The sequence below is a fragment of the Catharus ustulatus genome, chromosome 6 (assembly GCF_009819885.2).
Source record: "Catharus ustulatus isolate bCatUst1 chromosome 6, bCatUst1.pri.v2, whole genome shotgun sequence".
NCBI classification, from domain to species: Eukaryota; Metazoa; Chordata; class Aves; order Passeriformes; family Turdidae; genus Catharus; species Catharus ustulatus.
The window spans coordinates 3,596,759-3,613,967 of NC_046226.1; the positions used below are offsets into that span (position 1 = coordinate 3,596,759).

The window sequence follows — 17,209 nt, forward strand, 5'->3', positions numbered from 1 at the left end:
ACCTCTGTGGCCCAGACCTGGTGACCTGCTGGAGTCACAGCAAATAGGTTTTCCTTTACAGTGAGTGCTTCCAGCTAAAGCTGTTGCTTTTTGGGTGAAATCAAACTTTTTTGAAAAAAAAATGAAAAAAGAGAGAATTAAAGCCATGAGATGCAGGTGTAGGAATAATAATTGACTTGAAATTGAGTAGGGATTATTCAGAGTGATGGCAGCCCTGATCTTGCAGGGATTTAGGTGCACAGGACAGTCAGGAGGGCTCTGTCCTGGGGGATTTAGGGGAGGCTGTGGCATGGCCAGGAGCTGTGCAGTTGGGACAGCTGGGTGGGATGCAGCACTTACAGCACCAGGCAGCAATTCCTGCTGCTGAGTTGGGTATAAACCAGAGCATTTCAGGGGTGGGCAGGTGTGGTTTGGGTGTCTGGTCCAGGAACAGCAGGACAGGGATTTTCCCAGTGTGATTTCTGTTTTATTTTGCAAATGTGGAAACTGGGAGTGACTGGTGCTGGGAGGTGGGGACTGAAGAGTCTCAAGGAAAACTGGCAGAAATAAAGATTTAAGTGTGATCACTGAAGATGTCAGTCACTGAGATGGGCACTCAGCTGTCTGGGGGGCTCTAATTTTGCTGCTCATAGTTGGTCATATTTATACTGTTTTAAACCAAATTTTGTGCTTTTCAGTGCTCTGTTACAATGATGGAATCCAGAAATGGAAGGTGAATGTAGTTTATAAATAAATATTTTTTCCAGTGAGCTCTGAAACAGTTTCAAACAATTCATTTAATTAGTTGTATTTCCAGCAGTACAAAATGTGATCATCTCAATGTAATTAACAGCACATCTACATTGTAGGGATTATTTGGAGACTGGTAGTAGCCTGATGGATTTTCATCCTGCTCACATACAATGTCATGGTTTAGATTTTTTTTTTTTTTATTATGAGCTTTTATTCTTCTTGCAAGAGTTTCCAGTGTCATTTCTGCTGACAGATGCTGCTTAGGACAGATTTATTTTTATTCCCTTACAGCTGAACTGGATCAAACATATTTTTCCATATAGCTCAAGTTTCCACAATGGAGTTACTCCTAGCTGACTACTCTGAGAAGAAAATCGTAGTCATTTTTGTGACCTTCTTTAGCAACAGTTGAAATATTTTTTGCATGTGTCCATATAATCTATTAATTTCCACTTCCTGTCAATTGCAGGGATTCATGATTATGAATAGTATGAAAAATTTTAATGCAAATAAAGGGAGAGAGAGAAAATCCAGCATGTGATTTTTTGGTTTTTTCCTAGTTGGATTCAGTGAGGTGTTGAAACATGCAGGGCGTTTTTTTTCAGGCTTTGATAAGAATCTCTCACATTCTTATATAAAATGCTAAATTAACAATAATCAGCCCCCACGACTTACAGCCCAGCTCAGTGCATAGCTTGCCTTTCTCTCGAGCTTCCTCTGAATCCACAGATCTGAGGGCTTTTTCCCTGTGATCTGAGAAAGCAAAATTCCTGGCAAAACTAATGACGTGGGGCTCCTGCGGCATTTCAAAACCTTTTCTTTTTCCCCATGAGTGGCTGCCTAATGTGAGTGGGATTTCAGTGGCTTTTTAAAAATTTGCATCATTTCCTCCCTGCAGTCAGGACATTCAGCACCATTAGCCTGCCTGGCACAGCAGTGGCTCTCTGGTGAGGTTTTTTTACCAGGTTTCCCAATCCACACAACTGAGAGAGTTGATTGCCTTATGTTTTGGGCAGTGACATGGGACACGGGGTTTTAAAGCTTTTTCAGGTGCTTTGTGCTGTGATGTTGTGGCAAATCTGTAAGATGGGAAGGACCACAGACTTCGTAGGAAGTGGAATGTTGTCAGCTGAAATCCTTCAGAGCAAGCAGTGACCACCCAGCAAGGAAATCAACTCCGAATCCTGGAAGCAGGAAGAGGAGAAAGTTCTGAATCATAGAATCAGAGAATATCCTGAGTTGGAAGGGATGCACAAGGATCATGAGTCTGACTGCTGGCCCTGCACAGACATCCCAGCATTCCCACCCTGTGCCTGGGAGTGTTGTCCAAACTCTCCTGGAGCTGTGACCATTCCCTGGGGAGCCTGGGCAGTGCCCAGCACCCTCCTGGGGGAAGAACCTTTCCTGATATCCAACCTGAATCTCTGTTGGCACAGCTTGAGCCATTCCCTCACTGGTCACAGAGCACAGAGATCGGTGCCTGTCCCTTCTGTAGCTGTAGCAGCTGGATTTGCACTCTCTGCCCTTTAATTGCGGCTCCACTCCTGGCAGGAGGGGCAGCTCTGTCCCTCCGATGCCCTTCCAGGCTCATGGCTCCAATCTTTCTGTTGGCAGGACCCTCACCCACTGTCTGTGAGGCAGCAAATCCCATTCCTGGGAAGCTGTAGTTTGCTTCTGATGCCAGCTGGAAAACCCTACTGTGGACAAAAGCAATGAAACATCTGCAGAATCCGCTGCTGCCAAGCCCTGCCACCACCACTCCTGCAATGGCTGGTATTAGGAAGATTTGGCCTTAAATTTTCACCTTGGAATGGCAGGGTTGGGATGCTGCCTTTGGCTGGATCATGTGCTGCTCTCAGCAGGGCAGTGACCAGCCGGGGTGTGCTGAGCCAGGGAAGCTCCAGGATGAAGCAGCAAAACGCTGCCTGGCCAGCTGATGGCCGGTCACACATTCCGAGTGTCCGGCCACCTCCACACCCCTGTGGCCATCGCCTCTGGGTCCACTTCACCTCCCAGCAAAGGCACAGCTTCCAGCAGCATCCACCTCATTGCTGCTGCCTTTGTTTGCTCCGGAGAGTTTGGGAATGCGGCGGGATTGCAGCTCACGGCTGGCCAGGAGGGGAGTGCTGAGCTCTGCCCGCAGCTCCGTACAAACCCTGCTTTGATACCGAGTGCTGCGGAGCAGGTGGTTTCTCAAAGGTGCTGTGGGACAAATAAACAAATGGTGGCTCTGAGCAACAGGGCCTGGAGGTCAAACCAGGCTCCTCATTGCTAGAGGTCAGAAGAAATGATGGGAGGGTTGGTGCAAAGCCCTGGGGTGATGCTGTGCTGGGATAACTCCTTTTTTTGCAGGCTGCAGCCGGACGCTGTGGATACCTGACCAGCACCAGAACTTCCCCGCAGCCACTGCAATTGTTCATTTTCTTGTGTTTCTTGTGTGTTTGGGATTCTGGGAAGCTAAGAGTTAATGTCAGTTCCCCAGCGATGGAGCTGGACGGGTGCCCTCGGTGGCTTTTGGGCTGTTTTGCTGTCCCCAAGGAACTGACAGAGCATCAGTTTCCATCCCCGTGGGTACCCACAGACCCGTGGTCAGCCACCGAGCTCAGGCAGGAGAAAGCAACGTGCCCTGTGAGCACTTTGGGAAGGATCCACGTCAGAGAGAAGAACTTGGGGCTCTAAGAAAGCAGAGCTGAAAAAATCCGGTTAATCTCCCTCCCTGCAGCCTCCCCAGCCTGCTGGGATGTCACTGAGTGAGCTCCTGTTATGTCTGTGCTGCAGGCAGGGCTGCCGGGCAGTTTTAAGACATTTAAGGGAAATTGCAGGACAAGCCTTATTCCTGGTCATGAGGAGATGTCTGCTCCCTTTCATGGCCTGGAGGAGGCCTCGGGGTGGTGTGCTCTGTCTGCTTACCTGGGATGCCACACCTGTGCCAGCTCCGGGAAAGGGGTGGAGAGGGAGGTGGTGGGAACTGGCTGGAACTGGGGGGCTGGATGGGACATCCCTGTGCCAGGTGAGTCTGGGCAGTGGGATCCTGCATCTGGGGAGAATGGTCCTCATGCATGGCAGGGGAGATCCCTGGGGAGACGTGATTCCCACGCTTGGGTGGGGTTTGTGTGGATTCTGTTCCCTGCGTGTGGGAAACCTGGGTGGGAGGATCCCTACTTCTGGGAGGTCTGGGTGGGGGATCCATGGATGGGGTATGGTGGGGAGATCCCTGGGAATCCCGGTCTGGAGGAACTGGGGGTGGGTGATCCCTGCCTGGTGGAAGTCTAGGTGGGTGATCCTCAGGAACAGGTCAGGGATTGCAGCGTGGGGGAGCTTGGGGTGGTGGGATCCTTGTGTGAGGGGAGTCTGGGTGGGTGATCCCTGGGAGTGAGGAAAGTCCGGGTGGGCGATCCCTGGGATGCCCTCGTGGAGTGAGTCTCGGTGGGTGATCTCCCACGTGGGGAGTGATCCCTGGGGATCCCCACGCGGGGAGAGTCTGGGTGGGCGATCCCTGGGTATCCCCGCGTGGGGGGAGTCTCCGTGGGCGAACCTCACCGCCGGGTGAGCGATCCCCCAGCGCACGCCCGGCTCCGGGTGATGCACCCACACACGTGGCAGGGCCGGGCGGGCGCTCCCCGCTGCCGGGGCTCCCCCGCGGCCGGGCCGTGGCCGCGCAGGGCCGGGCGGTGCCGGGGGCTCCCGGCCGGGGCGGTGCCGGTGCCTTTAACGCGCGGGGGGGCGGCCGCAGGCGCGGCGGACGTGCGGGGCCGCCTCCTCCCCTTCCTGCCGCCCGCGCCGCGCAGCACCGGCCGCTCCCGCTCCGTCCCCGCAGCCCCGGCCCGGCACGGCCCTGCCCTGCCCGCCGCCGTCTCGGTGAGTGCCGCCCGGGGGGCGCCGCGGGTCGCAGCGGGGCCGGGCCCTCCCGGCGAGGGGCGGCGGGCCCAGGCCGCGGCGGGCCCGGGGCTGCGGCCCGGCCGGGGGGGGGGGTCCGGGCGCGGCCCCACGCCGGGGAGCGGCCGCTGCCGTGGGGCTCGGGGGGCTCCGGCGCTTCCCCAGCGCATCTTCCCGGAGCCGGGCGAGCACAGCGTGTCCGCGGTGTTCCCGGAGCCCGCCGGGTTGAGCCGCCCGCCGAGGGGCGGCCGGGCGAGCACTGACGCCCGAATTGTGATTTGGGAGCGCTCCCCGCCGCTGTCGGAGCCCCGGGTGAGGTTTGGCCGGAGGCGGGTGCCGCAGCGCCCGTAGGAGCTTTAATGAGCGCTGCGCTTCATTACCGCGGTCTGGGCCGCCCTGGGTGCCCGTGCTGGTGTCAAATGCTGGCCAGTGCTGCTCCCCACCCTCGTGGGTGATGCTGTCGGCGGTGTTTGATTTCTGAGGGTGCCCGTGCCCTTTGGTACAGCCCCGGTACGGCTGGTGTTGCCCTCTGTTAACCCTGGAGGTGTTCGTGCCCCCATCGCCTCTTCTCTACTCACGGCTGGCTCCCTTCTTCCAGTCTGCAAGTTATGGAGAAGGAAAGAGGAGTTAAGGTGGCAAAGCTGCACCTTTGTACCCGGCTGCCTTCAGTTGATGAAGTATTTTAATTGAGTAGGTGGTTATTAAGAATAACGTAGCCTAGCATCTCTTGTGCATTAGACAGTGACAAGTTCTGCTCTCTAGTGATGTGCATCCACCCGTGTGCTTTAGCTCTGTCATTTTATAACCTTTTTTCCCCCACATTCTCCCGAAGGCTGTGCTGTGTATTTTCAGGTCACTGTTAGAAAACCTCAAAGATAATTTCTTGCTTTGTGGAAGAGGAGCTGAGCTGATAGCCTGCTGTAGCTCTTTTCTGTTTAAAATTCCCCCTTTTTTCTCCCTCTTCCTTTAGTGTTTCCATTGCTGTCTCTGTCCACAAACACAAATGATATTTAGTCGACATAACTATTCTATTTGACATCTCTTTACCTATGACAAGGCAAAAATCTCCTGCTGGGCAGTCTGAACTGGCTGCTGCAAAAGTTGAGAAGGGATTCAGTTTCTGTGTTCCACCTCCTTTCAGATGTTTTTCCTTACCTTTTCTCTCGGTGGGTCACTATCATTCTCCTGTTTGGTCTGGCTGGAAATGTTTCTCTGCCTCGTGGACCTCTTGCCTGTAACTGCGCTGTAATTTCTGCCCGCGAACAGGCCATGCAACTTGCTTTACCACATATTTTTTCTCTTGCCTCATATGCTGATGCTGCTTTCTGCATACTGTGATTAAAATAACTTTCGTGTGTAACTACAGCAGTGAAAGGTTGGGGATTGGAGAGAAACACTAATTCTCTGGTAGAGTTATTACCAAATACCTTTTTTGGTAGATTTTCCTTACCACCCCCCTTTTTTAGTGCTCTCAGCTAGATGCTTGCTGCTCTCAGAAATAGCAGCAGTAGGATCTGAAGGACACAATATTTTAATTTTTATTTATTCCCCCCATCACAAAACCTCTGTCACAGACCTGATGACTACTTTGTTTTTAAAACCCCCTGAAGAAAAGGGAAAGACTTGCTCAAGCCTGTGTAAAGCTGTGGTGTTGCTTGGTTAGCTCTGTAACAGCTTTCGTTTGCGTCATCTGCTCTTGCTGTTGGAGATTTGGTGGTTATGGCTCAAAAATGTCTAATCATTCTTGACCCTGGGTGCTGTAAAACAAATCCCTTAGGAACTGGAATTCCCTGTGAATTTCAGAGGTGATGGCCAGGTCTGTGCTTAAGCTGCACCCAAGACCCTAAAGCTTGAGGACACAGGGGACAGGACATGCGTTTTATTTTAAGCATCAAACTTGGTTGCTCCTAATCCCTTCCCCTGCTGCTGCCAAGGCACCCACCTCTCACCATTGACTCTGTGAGGCTTCAGCTCCCAAGTTTAGTTCCCTGGTCATAGCCCAGTGACGTGCCTGGGTAAATAGTGTGAATGACTGCTGTGCTGTCCAGGAGGGACGGGGAGGAAGCAGAAGCTAATTCTTCATCCTGCTCCTCACTCCAAAAGCTGTGGCAGCAACCCAAATCAAGTTTGGTTTCCCTGTTTTTAGCACCCATCCGTGCTGTGGATGCCTTTCATAACACAACTGCTTCCGAGGTGAAACTTGATCTGTTCATTCTTTCTCCATCCCCGCAGGAGAGCTGGTGGAGAACCTCCTTGAAGTCTCCAGCAGTTGCTGAGTTTCCATCCTCACGGTGTTCACGGCCTGTTTGTGTAATTTGGTTTTGGTTCTAGTGTTTCCATTTGGTTTAAATGATTGTTTTCCCTCCCTGGTGTGATTAGAGCAATCGGATCCCCTCTTGACCCCTTGTTTTGTAGGTTAAACAAGTCGAAGTCTTTAAGTCTCCTTGAGTTGTTCTCTTATCGATATTCTCAGGATTTCCTTGTCAGTAACAACCTTTTGCCTTTGCCCAGCAGAACCTTTTTCATATAAAGGGAATTTTATGCATCTGTGTTTAGCTTTTAAACTTCCTGCTCTGCATTGGCAAAGCAGCAGGATTGGGCTATTTTTAAAAGTAGGAATATTTGGGAGGGGGCTGATTGCTCACAAAGTTTTTGACATTCCTCGGGTGATTGTTTCAGGCTAACGAGACAGAGAATTGCTGGGCTAAATCTGTCCCAGACAAATCACTTCTTGTTAATGACTGTGCATAAACTCTGGAGATGATAAATTGGAGAATTACCAGCCCATGACTCCTAGGAATCTGCTTCTCCTCTCATCGTTATACAAGATGTCCAAGCAAATAAAACACATGGGGACTTTTAAAAGTAAAGAAGTATTTATTTGTGTTTTTAGAAATGTAAAAGCTTCTTCCTGTTCGCATGCCTGAACTACAGCTGGTGGCAGGAGAGAGGGTACTTGGGAGCTTTGCAAACTTCCTATTTCTTGCCAGAATGGAGCCTTTAAAGTATTTTCTTACAATGGGGACTCTTTTTGGCACTTTTTCCAGGCTGATGCCTGTGGTCTGCAGTTTGGGAACGCATCTGTGCCTGCTGGCGTGGGCACTGCCTTAGAGACTGATTCCTGCTTTTTTTTTTGCCCCCATTTCCAGTGATTTCAGAGCAGAAGCAGCAGCCCTTTCATGCATAAGCACCTTGCATTGATTTGGACTCTGCTGCTGCTGTTTCCAGTTGAGGAATTGTTTTTTACCTGGTGGGGGGAAGAAGCAGAGTGAATCCAGGTGCTGCTCTGAGATGGTGCACAGGCATCTGCAATCCTTGCCATTCCTCTGCAAGGGGCTTTATTCCCCTCTCTGTGAGATCTAAGCAGCACCTGGGCTGGATTCCCTGTGTTTGAACTCATCCTCTCCTGGTCACTGCCATACCTTTGTGCAGGACTGCTGCATCTAATTAGATTATATTAGAATGAGTAAGTGAATCTCGATAAATGAGCTTACAGGGGCACTGCTGGGTCAGCTCAGTCCCTAAATATAGGTCCTGGGCAGAGGGCAGGCTTGGTGCAGGATCTCTCCATACAGCAAAATGAAACAGAGATCTCTTGGGAGAGCATAAATTCCACTGCCTTGGCCATCTCACCAGCCTGGATACTCCAGTGTCTTGGTACAAGAAATACAAAATTCCACCCAAATATGACGTTTCTTTAATTGAAACTTGATGCAAAGTTGGAAGGGGAAGTCATGGCAGTGGAAACTCTAATAATCTGAGATGCTAAAGAATGCAAATCTCATGATCCTTTTTAATGCTTCTAATTTAACTAGAGGTGAGGGGTTTTTTTTTTGAAGTCTCTTGGGTACTGTAGAAAACAGTGAAAAAGAGGAATGGTATCCGTTACATGAAAACTCTGGAAACAATCCCTAACTGTACTAACACAAATAAAGAACCTTATCTCCTTGACACTATGTGGTGCAGAGAAGTAATTTGGGTGCTTCAAGCCTTGAGTTTTGCTGTGGAATGAGTGTGGAGTGGGAGGGAGAGGAGAGGGGCAGGAGCTGTAAGGTTTGTGGGTAACCAGGACAGTTACTTCTTTGCAGTTCTCCTCCTTTCCTGCGATGTTGTTTTTGTTAGTGCTTTGTGGCCACCCTGCTTACCAAAATCTGCAGCTCTAAATTGCTGGTACTGAAGAGAAGTAAAAGTAGTTTCTTCCCCTTTTCTTCCCATGGAGATTTATTTAGAAGAATAGCACTTTTTCTGTTTCAAATGAAAGTCTCATCTTTGTGCATCGCTGGGGCTGCATTGTAACTCAGAGAAAGTGTCTGTAAATCAGTCATGTGGGCAAGATACTCATTTTGTTGCACTAATAATCCCTGTTATAAATAGTGTTGTCCCCTGCTTGCATTCACAGCTCTTTGCTGTGGCTGCTTTCAGGTGTGCAGGATTTCCAGTGGTAGTGAAATACAGGGGACAGCTCTTCTTGCAGGGTTTTCTTCTCTTTTTCCATTGGACACTCTTCCTTCTAGCTGATCCTCTGCTTGGCTTCCCTGTCTGGATCTGCTCACAGCCAGGCAATCCTGCAAATCACTGCTCTGCTGGAGCTGCTGCATCACAGCGCTCCCCTGCTGCAGGAAGCATCTTTAAGCTCTTTTTGCTGTGAAGTTGAGGAAATAGAGCAAATTCCTTCAGGTTGCAGTTGAATGACTAATGGAACATCCGGGAAGGCTCTTTTTCTCTGGGAAGAGGTGTGTTGATGTTATCCAGCAAAACACAAGTTCTGATTTTTGGGATTACACCTATTAATTGAATAGGTGAGCTTCTCAGCTTGCCTGCCTGGTGTCCAGCTTGCCGAGCATGTGTTGAATGACCCAGGGAAAATCAAGCTGGAGTTCAGAATTACGTGGGTGTCAAAGGCTCTTTAAGCCTGGTATATTTATGCCCATGATTCATGGTGCTTCCAAAAACAATCCATCCTGCAGAGGGGAAGTACCTCAGTCCAGTGTTACCAACTTTTGCTTAGCTGCCAGAGCAATATAAACTCAACCTGAGTTATTTTGGGCTCCTTACTCTTTTGCTTCCAAATCCCACCCTGCAAGTTCTTTGTAAAAGAAATGCTGGCTTAAATCTGTTTTATGCTCTCCTGTATGGACTGAAAATGGTAAGCAGGGTATTTTATTTCAGGGTTGTGACAAATTTTAGTACATCTCATTCCTGTCTGTGGTGTGAAAAGGTGTCTTTTGTCTGCCTGCTACCACACAGGAAGGAAGTTGTTGAGTCTGGGAGATAAAAGCTTTATCTCCTCCCATGCAAGAGGAGCTGCCCACTCCTAGGCTGGCACCACTCTGCTCTGTCCTGCCTGTAGTAGGGCAGAGGGGAAAATTTTCATGGGAAAATGTGAGTGTACTCAAAATCTATTTGTAAGTGCGTAGCTGTCAAGGAAGATGATGACTAAGCTATTGCACAAGGTGCAGCTCTTCGGGGAGCTCACCAGGATTGGACTGGATCATGACTGACTCATAAGAGAACCTATAATATCAGGCAGCTCCTAATTTCATTATTACTGGTTTGATCTGACCACTGGCCATGACTACTTCCCTTTCCCAGCCAGTTTGCTGTGAGGTTTTAAGTTGGAAAATCTACACTTGATGACAACAAATTAAAAAGTCCGGTTTATTGGAGGAAGTGAATGGTTCCCAGGCCTTGGGTGGGAAGTGCTGTGTGGCAGGAGTGTTTAAGCTGATGTCTTGCATTTGGATCACATGGGTGTTTCTATGTCAGGCACCTGGCCTGGCATTAACCTGCCCATTTTCCAGAAGGGAAAGCAGAGGCCAAGCACCTGCAGGTGAGGATGCAGCAGAGCAGCTGGGGGTGGTGGCTTTTTCTTGGTCCCATCCGTGACCTGAACCCCTGGCAGTCAGCTGGTGCTTGAGCTGCATTGTCAGACGGTGACAGGACAAGGGGAAATGGATTTAGATAAAGAGAGAAGAGATTTAGATTAGATATTAGGAAGGAATTGTTCCCTGTGAGGGTGGTGAGGCCCTGGCACAGGGTGCCCAGAGAAGCTGTGGCTGGCCCTGGATCCCTGGAGGTGTTCAAGGGCAGGTTGGACTGGGATTGGAATGTGATTATCTTTAAGGTCCCTTCCAGCCCAAATCATTCTGTGATACAACATGAAACCACTTTCCTGCAGCAACCAGGACAGTTCCCATGTGCCCCTTTCTTTCAGGGTCTCTTCTCTGGTCCCAAGCCTGGACCCAGGAAGAGATGCTGCTTCTTGCCTCCCAAACAGGTTTGAAAAGCAGCTTTGGTGTTTAGTGCTGCTTTGCCCTCTAAGTCATCACTTAATGTTGCAAGTGGACATCCCATCTTGGCTTTCACGTAAGCATTGCCTTTAATTCCGTGTGAGGACCTAAAAACAGGTACATGAAACCAGTTGCAGCATCTCTGGTGCTCCTCTCTGCTTCAGCTCCAGGTGTACCTGAAAGCATCACCATGACTACAGCAGCTCATAGCCACTGGAGCTTTTACAGGGCATTTTCAGATCTGGGAAGTGATCAGAGTTTAGGGTGCTGTGCCAGGTAGGGCCCTTTCCCCCAGGACTAGGTGGGAACTCTTTTGCCTCTTTTAGCTTGCTGTTCTCCAGGTCCTGTCCATGGAGCAGGCAGTATCTGCACTTCTCAGTGGGTGTGGTGCTGGGAACTGGCAGAAAATGCAGTTTACAGGTCAATGCTGCATGTCCTGTCACACCTACTGACCTTTGCTTGGTTCAGCACCTGTGGGCAGCACGTGTGGCTCCAGCTGGGATGGAAGGACAAAGGGCTGTGCTGCTTTTTCTCTTCGTGCTGCCTGGTTTTGTGTTTACAGCAGTGGTGGTGGAGGTCCATCAAGCTTTGCTTCTCCAAGCTCATGAAGAATTGTTTGCCCTGAAGTGTTCTAAGAAGGTTCCTCCCAACCCTGTGTGGACAATGAGCAACATTGTCCAGAAGAGAGGAGGAGGTGGCATCTCAAAGCCTTGCTAACCACCAAGCTGCCCAGAGGATTTATGGAGGTTTTGTTAAGATTTTAATGAGTTCTCTGGGCTTTCCCTCAGCAGCTCAATGGGAGCACTGACAGCTTTTCCTTGTTCCCTTCAACCTAAGGTCACTTCCATATCTTCAGCCTGTGCTACACTACCACTAGGATTGGGTTGCGTGCTAAATTTAGTGAACCTTTCTACAGCTTGGTTTGGGTATGTAAAACCAGAGGGGTTTTAGCAGCTTTTAAGGGGTTAGAGCCTGGTTAAAGATGCCCACCAAGGCCAGGCTTTCTTTGCACAGATGGCAGCACCCCAGGCCAGGTGTGGGAGGGTTCTTCTGTGCCTCAGTGTACTTCCACACAGGATTTGCTGAGGTGCAGAGCCCGTGGGTGGCAGGGAGGGCTGTGGAGGTACAATTAGAACTTGCATAACATGGTCTGCAGTCTGAGGCATGTGAGAAGTGCTGGCGAAGGGCTTGGGTTTCAGGATTTTAAAGGCTTGTGAAAATTCTTGATCAGATGTTTCCATTACAATCCTGCCTTTTTTGGCCCCCCCACCCTCCATCTCTAAGTTTCTACCTCTTTTCCTAAGCTGTTTGTGTGCCAAAAGAAGATTTTTTTGGCTTCAGGTCTGGTGTGCCTATTTCTAAGTAGATCTTTTAATCCCTGCTTGACATTACAGGCTACTGGAGTAATAGTTTGAGATGTAACTCAAGTTGGAGGCAAATAAGTTTAGATCTGTGTGGTTGCAATGAAGTGTTTGTTCAATTTCTGCACGCCCAAGGAGGAGCAGATTGTGGGACAGCAAAGCAAAGGGAGTGAGAACCCAGAGAAGCGTGAGAGAAATGACCTCAATTACTCTGCATTTCTGTTGCTGAGCATTTTTAGGCCTTTTTAACAACCTGGCATGTTCTTGAGTTCAGATCAGTGCTGAGCACGTTGGGGCGGGTGTGTGTGCTTGTGTTAGGAGGCTCTTTCTGGGGGCAGAACTCTGGGATGTCGGGTTCTTGACTTGAACTCAAAACTCTTCAAATATGCATGTCACCATTTCCAGCTTCTTTAGGAGACTCCTGCAGTCTTGGTCCTTATGGTCACAAGTGGAAAAGAACCAGGAAATCTTTAGAGATGTGCTTTGAACACGCCTTTTGCAGGGTGCTCTGTGGTGTTGCCCAGCTCTCAAAATTGCGCTGTGTGTGAACTGGATTGTGGAACTGGGACCAGTAAGGAGGGTTGCAGCATCCCCTGGGCTGCTGCTGCTCAGAGGAGCATTAGCAACCCTCAGCATCACTCACCTGGGGCATCAACATGAGGAAGGTGGCAAAAGAAAGCTCCTTCACCTTGTGGCTCAGGTGTGATTCGAGCGTTAAGCAAGTCTGTGGAGGAGCTGGAGCCTTTTGCCTGCTACTGTAGGGGAGTTTGGTCCCTTCCTCTGGGTGTTTTAAGAGGCAGATATTGCCTCAGGGTCTGCTGAAACACTGCACTGATTCCTGAGAACATGTGACCTTCTTAAGCTGCTTGCCAGAGCCTAAAGGATGCGGGTGATGACACCGTGAGATGACACCAGCTGTATCATTTCTTCAGCTGTGAGTGCCTTCAGCAGATGGTCAGTGAAGCACAGAGAGGTTAACAAGGTGAAAAGAAGCCTTGTGGGGAGGAATGTGTGGTGCTGCTGTTCAGGAGCACATCTTGTGGAAGCTAAAAGGATGGCATCTCAGTGGAGCTGTAGGCAGTGAAATTCTTGTTGTAGTGCAGGAGGTGTTTTGGATGGATGATGAGGTGAGCTCTTAGTGCTGCCCTCGATAAATGAGATACGTGCAGTGTCTCAGAGGAGAGCAGAGAAAGGCCTTAACACTTCACCTGCCTCAGCAGGGAAACCACCACAGTTCAGCAGCAATTTCTAAAACTTCATATTGTGCTTTTAAATAGAGTTAGAAGTCCCAGCTCATGATGCAATTTATACTTTGAAATGCACTGGTGTAACTTGTGTGGTGCTAGTGCTGCAGGGATTGCTTCTAAAGCCTCTTTTGTTCCTAAACCATTTTGAAACTTTATTTCTAACAGCATTAACAGCACCATATTCTGGCTTGGATATAGAAGTGCTGTCTTTTTGCCCATGTAGTAACATGCTTTAGGATAAATGTTGAAGGACAGCTTTTGCTGTGGAGCTGTCAAACTAACTCATATCTGCTGTGGAAGTTTTCATGGTGAAAGTTTGTTCAATCTTCAGCTGGTGCAAATTTCTGCTGGAGCAGAAAACCAAAATATCAGTGCTGTAGGAAGCCCCATCACCAGCAGTGATGTGGTCCAAATTCAGTCCTGAGCATACCTCTAAACATTCCGTGTGTTCAGAGGGTTTGTAAGTAGAGTGTGAACAATGCTTTAATCTGGCAAATGATTTTAAATTTAATGCACAATTGAAATAAAATCCAGCCCTCTTTGGAGGTGGCATTCCTGATGTGACTATGGATTAAAACTCATCGATTGCTACCAGCAAAAAAAATGAAATAAAACACAGTGCCCCTGCTCCATGCAGAGGCTGCAGATTGACCATTACAGCACTGAGCACCTTGTTGGATTGAGAACTGAGAATGTTTTCCCAGCTTGCAGCCAAAATGCAGCCATGGCCCATTGCTGCCCATTTGTTCCCACGCCAGCATTGTCCTCTGGCCTCAGCCCCTCCCTGCAAGGTGGGAGCAGAGGAAGCTGGGCAGGGTCCTGTTCCTTGGGTGCAGTTCAGGGCAGCAGAGCTGTTTGTGCACAGGGGAAGGGAGGGCAGTGCCTGCTCAAGCCTGGCTCTTTGGATTTTCCAGTGTTTTTGTGTCTTTCTGACCCACGAGTCTGGTGTAAAGTATTAAAAGTAAAAATAGACTGCTGATGCAGTGCTCACCAGGCTGTGTAGGCTGAAGAGGAGGCAATTCAGCCTTGTAGTACTCCCTAAATTCTAGTTTGGTAGCTGTGCATGTTGGTGATAGTTTCATTTCTGGTGCTGCTGTCAGCTTACAGGAACTTTGACTTCTCTGTGTTTAGTCTCTGTTCCTCCAGTCATCCAGCCTAAACTGAAGCTGCTCTTTTGAAGGTTTAAAAACTAACTGCACACCCCTGAGTTTTAAACTCTTGGCACATCTGAAAATTTATTATTGCTCCGTGAACTTTGGTTGTTTAACTGATGGATACCTTTTCCCCCAGTTCTTTTATTGTACTGTGTGTGGTGACAAAGAAGAAAGATCTTCCCTGTTGATTCCTCTCTGTTTGCAGCTGAAGAATTATCAAGACTCAGTCTGATGATGGGGTACAGCAATCTTGTTTCACTTGCTGCCTTCTGATGCTCTCATTTAGCTACACCTGTGCCACATTGACAGTAATTTTGATACAGCAATCGCAGGTTTTCTCTTTAGAGACAACTGAAATCACTCAGCTGCTTAGACATAATGTGTGCAATGAATAATGTCTTGAGACTCCAGGTAGGTAGGAGAAACCACATGAAAGCATCTAGATCTGATATGATTCACAATCACTGAAGTTTTGATTTCCCTCTGAGCTAACAACTCTCCTCTGCCTTTCAGCCTGTTCCCAGCCCAGCTCAATTTCATTTTCCTCTAGGAATTCAGATAGATGAGAGCATCTGTCTGCTGCTGGCTTCTCCTTTTGTCCACTGCTGCTCAACAATAGGATTGTCGAGTCACTGAGAGGTTAACGAAGCTTTTTTCTTTTTTGTCAGTGGTCCAACCTCTTTGTATAGCTGTGTGGAACAGCACACTGAACAGAAATAATGGGAAAATCTTGTTGCTGGAATGACCAGGGTTGTCATTTTGTGATACCACGGTAAAGACCTGCTTAAGCTTCAGGCTTCTGGCTGTGTTACAGGGTGGCTGAGCACAAATCCCTCTGCAGGAACATTAAATATTAGTTTCTCTGTGTCTCCTTGCATCCAACAGGAGAGGCAATCTGCACTATTGCAGTCAGTTCAGCAGTAGCTCCCATTTAGTATTTAGAGTGGTTTTGTTACGAGCCTTTTGGGGTTTGGCATTGGAAAAAGGGTGAATTGTAGCCCTTAATTATGAAGTGTGGGAACAATTGGAGCTGGACAGACAGGCAGCAGTCCAGCTCCTCTTCCTGAGTGAGCAAAGCTTTTGTGCTGTGCCATCCCACTGCACAAATGACCATGCTGGGCTGTTGCTGGATTGATTGGTTTTGATCCCTTTTAGGAAGGGGTTTGAAAGCTCTAATTTTGGGTTTATCACAGTAGTCATGCTCCTGCCCTGTTGCTCTGAGCAAGCCTATTACCATGGCTGCCCCAAAGAACTTCCCATGGAGGGAGGGGAATGTGGCATTAAAAAGCAGTTGTTAAATCCATTTGAACTGGGACAGTGACAAAGGAACTGCAAGGAAAGATGTGAAGGTGCTCGTGCAGGGAATGGAGAGCTTTGAGGGGGAGTTAAGTTTGGGATGGGTGGCACATGGGTGAGCTGTGACTTGGTGGATGTCACCTGGGACACTTTCCTTGCCCTATCACTTATCAACTCGTGGATGAGGGCACCCAGCAGAGCAGGGTGGCAGTGGGATTTACAGGAGTGTTTGCTGGTGGCAGTGCTCCAAGAAACTCTCTCCTTTTCCCTCCAGAGCACCTCTCCAGGCTGGGTTTTCCTTACAGTTCAGGCAAAGTGCACCTGTTATCACTCAGGCCTTGCTGCTGGCCCCAGCTGTGCCTCCTTTCCAGCTCTCATTCCAGCAGAGTTCATGCTGAAAAATGGAAAATACAGAACTCCTCTTTGGGACATAACTTCACCTTTTTTTTCTTTCTTTTTTCATTTTTCCCTCCCCTCCTGGGAGCTGCTCAGCCTTTGTGGCGGCTGGTGGATGCATGGCCCTGCATTCTCCTGTTGGGAATGTTAAAAATACCAGCTACAATTTTCCCTTTCCACATACCAAAATATATTAATGTGCTGCTGCTTTGATTAGTCATTTCCTTTTCTTTTGTTCCTTTCGCAACAGGGTGAAGGACAGCGTGTGCACACTTGAGTAAAATCTTGTCTGGTTAAGAAGTCTGAAGCTAAAAAGATTCTCTTGGTTGATACCTGTCTTTGTTGGCAGAAGAATTCTGTTCTCATCCCTTCAACATACATTCAAAAATAAGTCTAGATAAAGTCACTTTTATGGTTCAGACTAAGAATATCTTTGTGTGATTTATTTTCGTAGTGGAAAGAAATTCTAATGTGAGCAAGATTAATATTCCTACCATGAGTTTAATATATTCTTGCAGGAAGACCTTTGGTGATACATTGCTATAAGAAATTTTCCAGTTTCATTTATTTTGAGGTTTCTTGCCTTTCTCCTGTGCCATCACCTCCATGCACACATTCCTCCTTCCCTGAGCTCCTGTGAGACCTCATTCAGTGTGGGTGCAAACTTGGTGGAAGCAGCAGTGTGACACTGTTGGGCTGTGCATGGCTCAGTTCTGGCAGCCTCTGCACCCTTGGGGTGTGGGGGTACAAAGGTTCATAAATCCAACTTACAGGGACCTGCTAAAGTTCTCTGAGTGAGTGACTTGCTTGCCCTTGAAAGTATTTTTTGCTTCTCTGTTGCTGTGGCTGCCTTAGTG

The 17,209-nt window shown here is 48.7% G+C and overlaps 1 protein-coding gene across 10 annotated transcripts in view; it reads left to right on the plus strand.

Annotated features, from left to right (window-relative positions):
* The first annotated feature begins 4,510 nt into the window (after nucleotides 1-4,510).
* The window catches only part of KTN1 (kinectin 1), a 74,105-nt gene continuing 61,406 nt past the window's right edge, over nucleotides 4,511-17,209 (plus strand). For all 10 annotated transcript variants that reach the window (XM_033062641.2, XM_042779388.1, XM_042779390.1 and 7 more), the window contains exon 1: nucleotides 4,511-4,590. The gene's annotated coding sequence lies outside the window, so the exon portion shown is untranslated. The remainder of the gene's footprint in view (nucleotides 4,591-17,209) is intronic.